The 12281-nt window shown below is 45.2% G+C and overlaps 1 long non-coding RNA gene across 2 annotated transcripts in view; it reads left to right on the top strand.

Moving 5' to 3' along the window:
* The first annotated feature begins 7115 nt into the window (after positions 1 to 7115).
* The window catches only part of LOC129385763 (uncharacterized), a 207160-nt gene continuing 201994 nt past the window's right edge, over positions 7116 to 12281 (top strand). For both annotated transcript variants that reach the window (XR_008613316.2, XR_011895685.1), the window contains exon 1: positions 7116 to 7319. This is a non-coding gene — a long non-coding RNA (uncharacterized lncRNA). The remainder of the gene's footprint in view (positions 7320 to 12281) is intronic.

Consider the following 12281-nt stretch of genomic DNA (forward strand, 5'->3'; position numbering starts at 1 on the left):
AGCAAACAAAATGCGTAATGGAACAAAGCGTGACTAGTAAATTTTGATTTACCCTGAATAGTCTACGTATGTATTCATTGGGGGACTAAATGCTGGGGTGCAGAAAAACATGTTCCGGCTCCATAGCCTTGGCCGACCAGCCCCAGAAAGTTGTCGCCAGGCGTAGGGAACTTAGGTCGTGCTCGCGCGCACTGCTGGGTTTCTTGCAACAAAACTTGATGGCGTTCGCCTCCGCGCATACCGGCCGGTGCTGCTTCAGCATCGGTGCATAGTTTGTTCGCACCACCCTCCTCATCCGGTTATGTACCTTCTTTGTGCTGGTTCTACCCGATCAAACTCTCTCTATTATAGCGTGCTGCTTGCCTCTTCTCGGCCCATTAGTTAAGAACCACTGCTGAATCTAGGCAATCATATTCGCATTTAAAGCAAAAAAAAGTGACATGCTACGAACGAAAAGCGCCTGTGATTGGGCTTTTCAAACAACGCTGCGGGCAACCGACCGATGCCTGGTTCTGTGGTTACATAAATTTGACGTCAGGAGATTGAAATAGTTTTACGTTATACAGCCCCAGTTGTAGACGGTTGCAGGAACCGAAAGCGCTGCTCTAATGCTATGATGTGGTTTATGGCTCGGCGTTGTGTACCGTGGTTATTCAGAATATCCAGAAGGGGATTCCTGTAAACTTCTTTACGTCGGGCTCGGTTACCTCGATTTCTGACTCGACCCACTCGCGTTGGCTTTACGTAATAGTAGCCAGTGAAGAACGCGTCCTGTGACTGTATTTCCCCTTAGCGTACAACCGACGCTTACTGGTCGCTCAAGAAAGCGCCGATACCACGTAGAGTGTTTACATCGCTTCTCTCCTTGAGCGCTGTACTTTCCACAGATGTATTTGTAACTGTTGCTTCTCCAAGTTTTTGCGGCATTAGCGTTCTTACCGCACTTTACGCCCTTTCAGGGTTATACGCTTGCATGTTTCTATCCATGTGTGTTTGTATATAACGGTTCTCCCGTGTACCAGGGTCACTGGGTTGTTCGCGGTTAAAGGGATAGCGCATCAGGCTCCTATGCTGAGGGCGCTCTAACCTAAAGACATTAAACTTTTCTATTCACATTCAGCAATTAGCCCTCCACGTTCGGTCAAAAAATTGTTGGGCCGCCCCCACTTCGCCTGTGTGTGATGCAAAGTCACCAAAACCGCCATAGCTCCCCATCTGATATGACGTGCAGACACTAATTATGTATGAATAAGCCGAACAAAAGAAAAATAATTAGTTCTGACTCAATGCCTTTTCATCGTTAGCCCCCTGCTATTGGTTAAAGTGTTCGGGTTGGCCCATTTCTCCTGTCTGTCACGCGACGTCCCAAGACTGCGAAAACTAACCGCGTCAAAATGACCTGCAGTAATTAAAGAATCATTATGTGCCCAAAAATGGCTCAATTTTTCTTTGCATAGCCTGAGGCTGCCCCGTTCAGAAAGCAACAGAATATGGCTGCCCGTGGATCGCTTAGGCACTGACCACTCGCACCTACCGGAGAGCGTGGTTTTATTTGCGTACCTATATCTTCCTCATTCGGTTTCTAATTTTCATAGCGCTGGCTCGTCCCTATCGAATCCTTCTACACTTGGGCGTGGTCTTCCCCTTTCGTGAGCCGATTAGGTAAGAAAAAGCTCTCAATGTAGGCAATGTTTTTCCTTTTGAAAGCAAACAAAAGTGACCTCCTATAAAATGACAAAATTGTTTGTTCGGGCTGTTCATACAACGCTGTAGGTCACCGCCCGATGCTTCAGTCGGTGGTCACGTAAATTGCATCTCTGGAAATTGGAATAAAAATAGATTGGAATATTTTTACGTTATAGGGACACAGCATCCACCAACTTGGATTAACGTTTGTGGCAATATGTGCTTAAGTGCGGCTTTCCAACGAACCTCTTTCACGCCGACATGATTCACAGCAGATGGACTGGGTTAGGAATGCTGCTCGAAGGAAATTTCTGACGCAGACTTGGGGGATTGAATATGTGCCGCTCGGCCTGTGCTGGTCCACAAAGAACCTCTTTGATATCAACTTGCTTAAAAAGCTACTTTCCACTGGTAAGGTTCCTCTCTTAAATGACAACAAATATGCCATCAATATCTCCGATGTTGCGTGGAATCGAGCCAATGTTGCAAGGATTCCTCAAAGACCACAACCGGACACATTAACAGGCCACGCCACAGAGGCGATGGATATGTTCTGCCTTCCGTTGAACACCTGTTGCGCCAACGCGTTAGCGTGCTAGACATTTAATACACTTTGTATGTTCCGCTTTATAACAAAAATAAACATCAGCCAAACATTTACACGAGCAGCGAAGTAGATTTTGTTAGTTGAATATTAGCTCTTTGTTTGTCTGATAAGGCTCCACGCGACGAGGTGGCTGCACCTTACTGACCGCTCAGGCTTGCGCCTTCGCTCATGTGGTGAAGCGTCCAGTCTGCTTTCGTTTTCGTGAACAGCGGAAAAGCTAAAGCTCTCTATCGATTCAATGCTAAAGGCATTACCATTGCCAGTCATCGTGAGATCGGTTCTACCGAAATCCTTAGGCGTTGGTATTCTTTGAGTACATTATGGACATTTCCGGATCTATCTATCTATCTATCTATCTATCTATCTATCTATCTATCTATCTATCTATCTATCTATCTATCTATCTATCTATCTATCTATCTATCTATCTATCTATCTATCTATCTGTCTATCTATCTATCTATCTATCTATCTATCTATCTATCTATCTATCTATCTATCTATCTATCTATCTATCTATCTATCTATCTATCTATCTATCTGTCTGTCTGTCTGTCTGTCTGTCTGTCTGTCTGTCTGTCTGTCTGTCTGTCTGTCTGTCTGTCTGTCTGTCTGTCTGTCTGTCTGTCTGTCTGTCTGTCTGTCTGTCTGTCTGTCTGTCTGTCTGTCTGTCTGTCTGTCTATCTATCTATCTATCTGTTATCTTACGCCGACCTAGTGGAGCAAATTGCCTACGTGCTTGGGCCACTAGATATGAACTCCTGGTCGTGATGCCGTTCTGGTCGTTTCGATAATTTGATTATGATTTTAATAGTTATTGTTATTATTTATTGATTTTTTATTTTCATAATTATTTATTACGGTATGCAGATTGCACTGATACCAAAGCCGGGAAAAAATGCCCTGCCTGGAAAACCTAAGAACCATTCTACTCACGTCTTGCCTCTTTAAACTGATGGAATGCTTGTTCTTAGACAGGCTACAGACGCATATAGAAGAACATCAATTGATGCGGAATACGATGTATGGTTTTTGTCCCAACTTGTCAATGCAAGCCTTGCTTCCACACCGCAAAGATGAAGTGCTGAATGCACCAATGCTGTGCTGCCCGAAAGTAATTCTTGCTCTAGACCTAAAGGCGGCCTTTGACAACGTGGGACACGAACCCATACTAGCAAATCTCGGTGAAGCCATTAGCAGCCGACAAAACATGCAACTACGTTAGTGTTCTCCCTCCCAGATTGTACAATCATAATAAGTCTGGGGAATATAAGATCAGAGATAGTAGACATACCTAATAGAGAAACGCCCCAAGGAGAGGTATTCCGAGAGTATTCAACGTGGCCATGATGATGCTCCCAGCCCAACTCGAGAAAATACCGGGGATCAGACATGCCTTTCAAGCAGAATATGTCACAATACAGTATGACCGGAGAGTTCATAGGCGAACAAGAAGAGCCAATGCAGGAGGCAGTGGACGTGGTAGGAAGATACGCGGAGACTTGCAGACAGCAATGCGCACCTGAGATGTCGGAGATCCTCATAATCAGGAAGCGCTCACGAGGATGATCAACAACCCAGGCACCAACTATCCACCTTTGTGTAGGTCCTAGAGAAATCCCCAAGAGGACAGACTTCGTATCTTCGCTTTACACTTACAAAAAATAAACGGGGACGGAGTATACGCCGTGCAGAAGCTGTCACGCAGATCTTGCGCATGATGCAAAGAATTACCAGCAGGAAGAGGGGACTCACGGAAGAGGACCTGATAAACATAGTGCAGGCTCTGATTGTGAGCCGCATCGGGTAGTGGGTAAGTGGATGTACCCGACCGGCTGATGCGCGAAGGCCTATAACCAAGCACTCGGACTCCTTCTTGGAACGGCTACTTTTCGCCTCGAGGAGGCAGGGCTGTACAACAACGCACGGAAAATATAGAAGCCTACGTGGCAAACCGGAAGGAAAAGCTACAGGGCACAAGAGGGGGGCAAATGATAGGAAAGGGGGTTAAGCGAGGGACCCAATTTTTATTAGTCATATCATAAGAAGCGAACAAACACCAACACCGAGGACGACATAGGGGAAAAAACTTGTGCCTAATAAATCAAATAAAGAGACGATAAATTTCTGGAAATGGAAGTGGATGGAAAAACAATTGCCGCAGGAGGGGAACGATCCCACAACCTTCGCATTTCACGTGCAATGCTCTGCCAATTGAGCTACCGTGGCGCCGTTTCTCCATCCACTTTCTTGGGTGTATAAATTGCCTAGTAGAATCCTGGGGGTGTGAGCCAGCGCCACCACTCACAGATTTTGGCGGCGGATGAGCATCCTTTCTGCCACAGGCATCACGAGAACATGACGTCTTGACGGCGTCTTGAAATGTCTTGGGTATTCAAACCGGAAGACAATTGCTTTGGCAAAATCCCAACACGAGAACAGGAAGATATGCACGTCTCATGCACCGGAACTTCCACATCGGACAGTTGCATGAATGAGAGCAAGCGCTCGCGATTAAGTATGAAAACCACCACAACGTGTTGTACGTAGACGTGGCCAACACCGCAAGAAGCACCGCATTTGTCACCAGCGTAGTTAACAATCACGGGACCGAAATAAATGCGTTGTCGCTTTCCAGGGCGAGCGCTGCCGAGACAAAGGAACTACCGATATCATTACCCATCACGACGAGACCGCACTGGGAGGGGGTCATAGTTCTGACCAACTCTCAGAAGGCATGCAGAAATTTTTACAGCGCCAACATTTCATATGTTTCACATCAAATTGTGATTGTACGGCACCAGCGTCCGCCATACGTACAGATCGCGTGGACTCCGGGGCATGACTTCTTACCCGGTAATCAGCAGGCGCACGCCTATGCCTGAGCTCATCCATGCACACCTTGAGTAGTTCCCTTACCATTAAGCTACACGCATATTTACTACACTATCGCCTTTTAAGACCATTATCGAAGCTTCATAATGCTCTTGTGCGAGAGGAATGCGAAATATGGCGAAATCAACAAACCACCTCATATCCACATTTGGGTCTTTACCACACCATACGCACCACACTGTATTTCTATAAATGCCCACACTGCGATATATGCGCTACTCTTTACCACATGATGTCGCCTTGCGCAAGCACACCACAGCTCAGACCCATAGAAATCCCAGCGCAATGCAATGGGAGGCAGCGCTGTGCAGCTCCGCCAGTTGTCATTTTCAAATCTGCCGCGGTTGTCATCTGCCGTTCACGAACTTGGGTCATTGAGTATGCGGGAATGTGAACTTCGCAATGACGATGTGGACTGTCGCAATGACGGCGCTGCAGATGACGTAGCGTGTGCATTGGGGAGCATGCCTGCAGTACCAGTAGTGTAGCGGCAGAGGAGCCACGTCACATTCCGACCAGCCGAATGATCGTTACAAAACCTTTGACATGGGTTCCTGCTGGGCAGAACCGAACGCATTTCACACGGGTTCATGAACCACAGGAACTCCCCGCTTTTTCACACTAAGCCGCAAATGCACCAGGTAGGCGCTTCTCTTCAATAAAATTCTTTCACCGAAACGCTTTAGCGAGATGCGCCATGATGTACCCGTCTTCCACACACTTCTCGCCAGTATGTTCCACTGGGTGTGCCGCAAGCGACAGGAGAATTCTCAGCATTCGCAGGCACCGGCGAGCCACGCTCGTCGTCTCGGAGGACACGCGCAGAGTTCTTGGCAGAGCCACTAGATGGCGCGCTGTGTCCGTTATCTAGCGAGAGAGAGAGAGCGGAGCCCGCCTGCTGCCTGAGTCATGTCGCAGCTTTCGCATGCAGCCTCGTGCGAGCTTTTGCCGAGGCCACGCGCAAGGTTCAGACGTTACCGACTGTTTTTTGTCAAGCGTAAAGCAAACGTTTGGCCTGCAGTGGACGCCTAATGTATAAATTGTTTCGACGGTAGCACTACGTTGTGTTGTTCTGTTTATCTAACGATAAACGCATTCCACTTGACCGTAATCGTGAAATGTGTGCTTACGTAGTTTTGTAGAAGAAAGAAGTACTTTTACGAAATGAATTAGGCAGGAAAAGAAATTCAATACGTTTTTTATTTCTTCTTTTGCAAAGGTAATTCGGCGCCAGTTTTGGAACTTTTCAGGTGTGCTTCCCAAACAATCTGTCGTGTCTATGCAGAGCGGCAGCGTTTACTCGAAGGCGTGAGTTAGATGAACTGGCCCGGGCCCAGTCCGTGCCCTCAAATTCTAGAAGCTTCTAGCCCAGGCCCGAGTCAATCAGGACCGGGCCCCTACCGTGCCCGCCATATGTTGCTTTGTTAGGCCCAGCTCGGGTATGCCCTGGGCCGGGCAGGCCCGTGACCTTGTAGTGCATTTCCGTTTTTTATTGATTTCTGGCAAAGACGAACACTGTAGTTCTCGTTTTCAGGCTTATTTTTATTGCATATTGCGGGAACATATAATATTTTGTTCAAAAAAACCATTTGGTGAAGCGTCCGAACATTCGCGAAAAAGAGCTCCTTGTGTAACAAAACGAACATTGGCACGACAAACCACACGAGCCTGCGCGAGGCGGCGCTGGCTGCTCAGAAGATAAATACACATGTTTTTATGAACTTGATCGCGCACTACCTATTTTTAAAAACACTTGAAAGCATGAGATATCCAATCCTTTCACAATGCAGCTAGTGCGAAATATTTTAAGTGAAAAGAAAAGCAAGACACCTGGACACGTCGCTAAAGAATATTTTTTTTTATCTGCAATAGAGACGCGTTGCTTTTCGCCATTGTTAGGGAATATGCGATGAGACACAATTTACAATTTGCGTTTCGAGGCAAGTGCTGACCCTTTAGCAACAACATTTCAGCCCTGGTTCCTATAGTGCAGCACGTTATACTTGAGGAAGGAGTACTTTTAACGCAAGTACGCCAATATTTATTGAGCGGAATGCGTTTCGTACAGCTCATCTTAATTACCACTCTGGCTACCCAAGTTAAAGCTGCTACTACGCAAGACCTCAGGAATGTAAGCATCCTAAATTCCGCGTCCTCTTCCTACCAAGATTTCGCCCTCTAGTTTCCGAAAATTCGAGTGAACCACAATAATATCAATTTAAAACTGTTATTATATTGTGGTTTGAAATTGTTTTCATAAAAATCGGCAATCTTTCAGCCGCATATGGATCGAGGTTAAGTCCACAACACTGTGTCAGTCGGCGAGCTAAAGACCTGCGAGTCGTTCGGACCGATGGCAGGAGCACGCAGCCTTTTTTTACTGTAATCGTTTATTCTAACCTCGCAGCTGGTAGTACGAAGCGTGAAGCACATGTGCCGGAGCGCTCTACATATTAAAGGCGCTCACGAAGATGACGATGGCTGTTAGATGAAGTATTGCCAGTATCTTTTTCTAGCGTCTGGCCAAACATAAATGTAAAATGACTTAACCTTCACTAAATTTAGCGTCAACGGTACTTTAATAGCTACTGAAACTGGCGAGCGACGTTACACTATGGGGGAACAGTATAAAAGAAGCTATCATGACGTAACGCACATACCGAACCGTTTTACGTTTCTCTATTGTCCGTACACGTTAGGAATAAACATTAAGTAGGGTACAGACGATATTGATTGTCCTGTAGGCTAAATCAGCTAGGGAAATCTTGAGTTCACTTTCAGTCATAAGGTTACAAATTTAGCACATTTCAGGAGAGCTAACCTAATATCCTTAGAATGCGATGCACTGAGTCCAGGTGACAAGTGCAAATTGTATGTACTCGTTGGCCCTCGTAAGAGAAGGAATCGGTGGCGTTGATTTGCTCGTATTATCACGGAGATTGCATAAACTTGACATTCATGCAAGTCGAAAACTGTGTTGCCAATTCTTCGTCTCTTTGAAGCCTCCCTGCGGTATTCATCTCGGTAAATGCCGCAATAAACAGAAGTGGCGCATTCAAATTCTCGCGAACTAGCTTAGCCACTTCGACATGTAGTTTTTCTGCAGTATATCAGTAATATTAATTTTCTGTTTCATTGTACACATGGTGGTGAAATCTATTACAAATTACAGTTACAAACTTGCATTTTTTGAGCACATTGTGAAGCCTGTTTGTTTTCGGAGCAATTAAACGTAGAGCGTAGCGTGTGCGAGAACAGGGTGCGGCTACTTCAGCATCGCCACTGAGCCTACGTGATGTAGGGCGTGTTTCAACCGTGTACTTCTAGTTTGTCAGTAACAAAGGACAATATAGCTCTAGAAACAATTCTCTAAGCTAGGAAGTCGGTTAATTGTCTCCAAATTGTTGTCTATCGCTAAGCAAGTTGCTTGCCGCTAAGTTGAAAGATTTCCTTCTGAATACACAGAAAAGAAAGTAAATAAACTTGCCAAAATTTTTAAAATTACATGAAATATTAGAATTGTTTTACCAAGGTAGCATTAAATATAACCTGACGCATTAGAGCGTAAGTTTCATTGAGGATATCATTATTATGATACTATGGCTGTACGTTGAACGTCATATGAATGCAGATTAATTTTAATCTGATACCTACATGCTTTTGCTCAATGGAATAACACACTTCCACGAACCTAAGTGCTTTAAACTCGTTATTATATAGGGGCCACCAAAAAATTTAGTGTAAGATAAAAGCATCGCGGCCGGTATAATTTTGTGAATCAGAAGGTTCAGGCGCAGTAGTGTCTCATGTTGAGCATACTATCACAATACGATGGTTCTCAGGGATACCAGGCTAATTTATTTGCGAGTCATGTGTTCGAGCTCCACAAATTCATCAAATATATATATTTCAGTATTCTAAACACGTTATTGCATTTTTGTATTTCGCAAGGTTACTGCAACCTGACAGCATTATAATCGACAGAGTTTTGTGCACTGCAGGAATCAGGCCCATTACGGACATTTCATATGAGCCGATTGTGAGGTAGCCGCATTCTATGTTTCCTCAAAACTTTCTTGAGCTTTTAAGTCATATAGCTTCTCGCTTCTAGCTAGTGCCCTTACTTTTGTTCTACACGCTTCCTGTTTATTGTCATGCAAAATACTGCAATATGCGCGCAATGTTTGGCTGCAAAAGTGACTCTGTCAGATGGATGTGCGGCTATGCTCCGCCTAATCAATACTGCAGTGCAAAAAAGGCTGCGTTAAGACGTTTTCTCATGGCGTGAGCATTGCGCACACAACAACACGTGTTCTTACAGAGGATCTGTGGGCACACCGAAGTGTCCTTTTAGTGATTACCGAATGTAAACTTGAAGTATGGTGCGCTGGTGGCTTTGTTTCCGTCTCAAGTCGAGCACGATTGAACTTCGACGCATGTAACACCACCGGTGCCGCTCCTGATCACGTCAGCCTCGCGAGACGCGCGGTAGCGGCCGCGGTGGTGCTTTTTTTTTTTAAGCAGTAGTCGCCTCGTGTGATGCATTCCACTAACCCGTGACTTCCGGGTGTCGTTAGACATGGTCGAATGAGTTTCAGCACAGATAAATGTTGCTATCGCTTTTGATGCTTCGCCGTTCGGGCAAAATAGCGAATTTCAATGCGTAAGTATTCTAGGACTACATCCGTGGGAAATCTTTCTGTCCGTCCGTTTGTCGGTTTTAAATGGACGCAACTGTGCAGACGATAGGTACAGACCAGATGTTATCCATCCTCGTAGCGCAAGTGTCAGCCGCGCCACAAACCTCGACCCCAAGTGCTGCTTTGCGATGAGTAATGCAGGATGGCTTCGGTGGAATGGATAAATGGCAGTATTGCGTTGTGAGTTCGCATACATTTTTATGTTTTACACGTGTTTTTGTTGCATCTGTTGACATGTATCTCTTAGGCATGTTCTTACCGCGTCTGCTGAGCGGGCTGTAGAAAAGTTATTTCTCCTAGCAGCAATCTGCCGTCATTGGCTGCACCAACAAGAAGCAAACGAGGAAGCTGCTCATGCAAAAGCCGTGCTATCGACGTTTCCGGAAACACAAAATGTTTGTGTTTGTGTGACGTGCATTTGCTCTGCACGCAACGTATTTGCGTTGCTTGGAAACGATGAGTTACCATAGTGTCCTTTTAAAGGATACAAGAGTTCTTGCCCGGAAAGCTCGCTTGGGTTCATGTTGGCTTTGTTTTCGAGAACTACGCGATAGTTTGCGTCTTGCCTCCCCGCGCAGCCGACCTGGTATAAAAGCTTAACAGAAGTTCTTAAGACCATTGGGCATCGTTATTATGAGTCTGCTCGTTGAAGCTACCGAAGTGCAAGCCAGCGGAAGTTAGCTTTTACCCAGAACAGCGTTTCTGATATGAAAACAAAGCGTAAGTAAAAAGCGCTCGATCACGCGTGCCGTCTTCGTACCATGCGGAACGATTCTTACATTACGATAAGTATACAAGATTGCTCTGAAATCGTCGTTTTTCGTGTCCTGTTCTGTGTCCATTTCGGGCACCTGATTGAGCTGCATTCCATTGGTCGTCACCACAAAAAGAGAAAGCAGCATATCACTATTCTGCCCAGACACTGGGCTGCGCATGCGTCAATCATGATCATCATCAGCATAGTTTTCGTCCGCTGTAGGAGGAAGGCCTGCGCCAAACGATTGCTTCTGGCGCCTGCGAATTTCCTAAATTTACCACAACACCTATTCTTCTGCCGTCATCAACTGCGCTTCCGTTCTTTGACACCCATTCTGTAACCCTAATTGTTTAGCAGTCATCTAACCTGTGCATTATATGGACTGCCGCTCCATTTTTTGTCTTGATGTAAACTAGAATATCGGCTCATCATACCTTGCTGGTAAAGCAGCGAACTGACTAGACACAGTGAAGACACAGAAGAAAAGACGACACTCGCTGCACTCGCAACTATATATAGTTGCGAGTGCAGCGAGTGTCGTCTTTTGCTGTGTGTCTTCACTGTATCGGTGTCAGGGCTCTGCTTCACGAGCAAGGTATGATGATTAATGACCAACTAGCCCAATTTTCCACATTACTAGAACATCAGCTGTCCCCGTTCAGTCTGATCCTCCACCGATCTCTTCCTGTCTCTTAACGTTGCGCTTAACTTTCTTTGTTCCGTTGCTGTTTCCGCGGTCCTTAGATTGCTTTCGAGTTTCTTTATCAAACTCCAAGTTTCTGCCCCATATGCTAGCACCGGTAGAATGCATTGATTGAACACCTATTTTTTCATTGACAGTAGTTAACTTCCAGTCAGGATCTGACAACGTCTGCTGTATGCACCCCAACCGCGTTTTATGCTTCTGTAATGTTCTTTCTCATGATCAGACTCTCGTGTGAGTAATTTGCCAAAGTAAACCTACCGCTTCACACACTCTAAAAGCTGACTGGCGATCCTGAACCCTTGGGCCCTTGCCAGGCTATTGATCATTATCTTTGTCTTCTGCACAATAATATTCAAGCCCGCTCCTACATTTTCTCTGTCAAGGTCCTCAATCATTTGTTGTAACACGTTACTTTTGTTGCTGAACATGACAATGCGAACAGCAAACGGAATATTGCTGCTATATTCACCATTTATCCTCACTCCTAAGCCTTCCAGTTTAATAGCTTGAATACGTGTTCCAAGCATGCAGTGAATGGCACTGGACACATTGCGTCTCCTTGCATGACTTTTTTCTATACACATTTCGTTCTGCTTGTAGAGAATAAACGTAGTTAAAGTATCTTAGTAGATATTTTCCCAGATATTCACAAAAGCATCCTGTGCTCCTTGATTACGTAGTACCTCCATTATTGCAGGTATCTCTATTGGATCAAATGCATTTTCGTAATCTATGAAATCCATATGAAGAGGTTGATTGTAGTTTGCAGATTTGTCGATTTTCTGGTTGATGACATGCATGTGATCCACTGTAGAGTGTCCATTCCTGAAAACAGCCGGCTCTCTTGTTTAACTGAAGTGTTGCCCTTATTCTATCGAGACTATTTTGGTAATTATTTTATATAATACTGGGATCAAGCTCATGGGCTTA

This window comes from Dermacentor andersoni, chromosome 7, assembly GCF_023375885.2.
Source record: "Dermacentor andersoni chromosome 7, qqDerAnde1_hic_scaffold, whole genome shotgun sequence".
In the NCBI taxonomy this organism is placed as follows: domain Eukaryota; kingdom Metazoa; phylum Arthropoda; class Arachnida; order Ixodida; family Ixodidae; genus Dermacentor; species Dermacentor andersoni.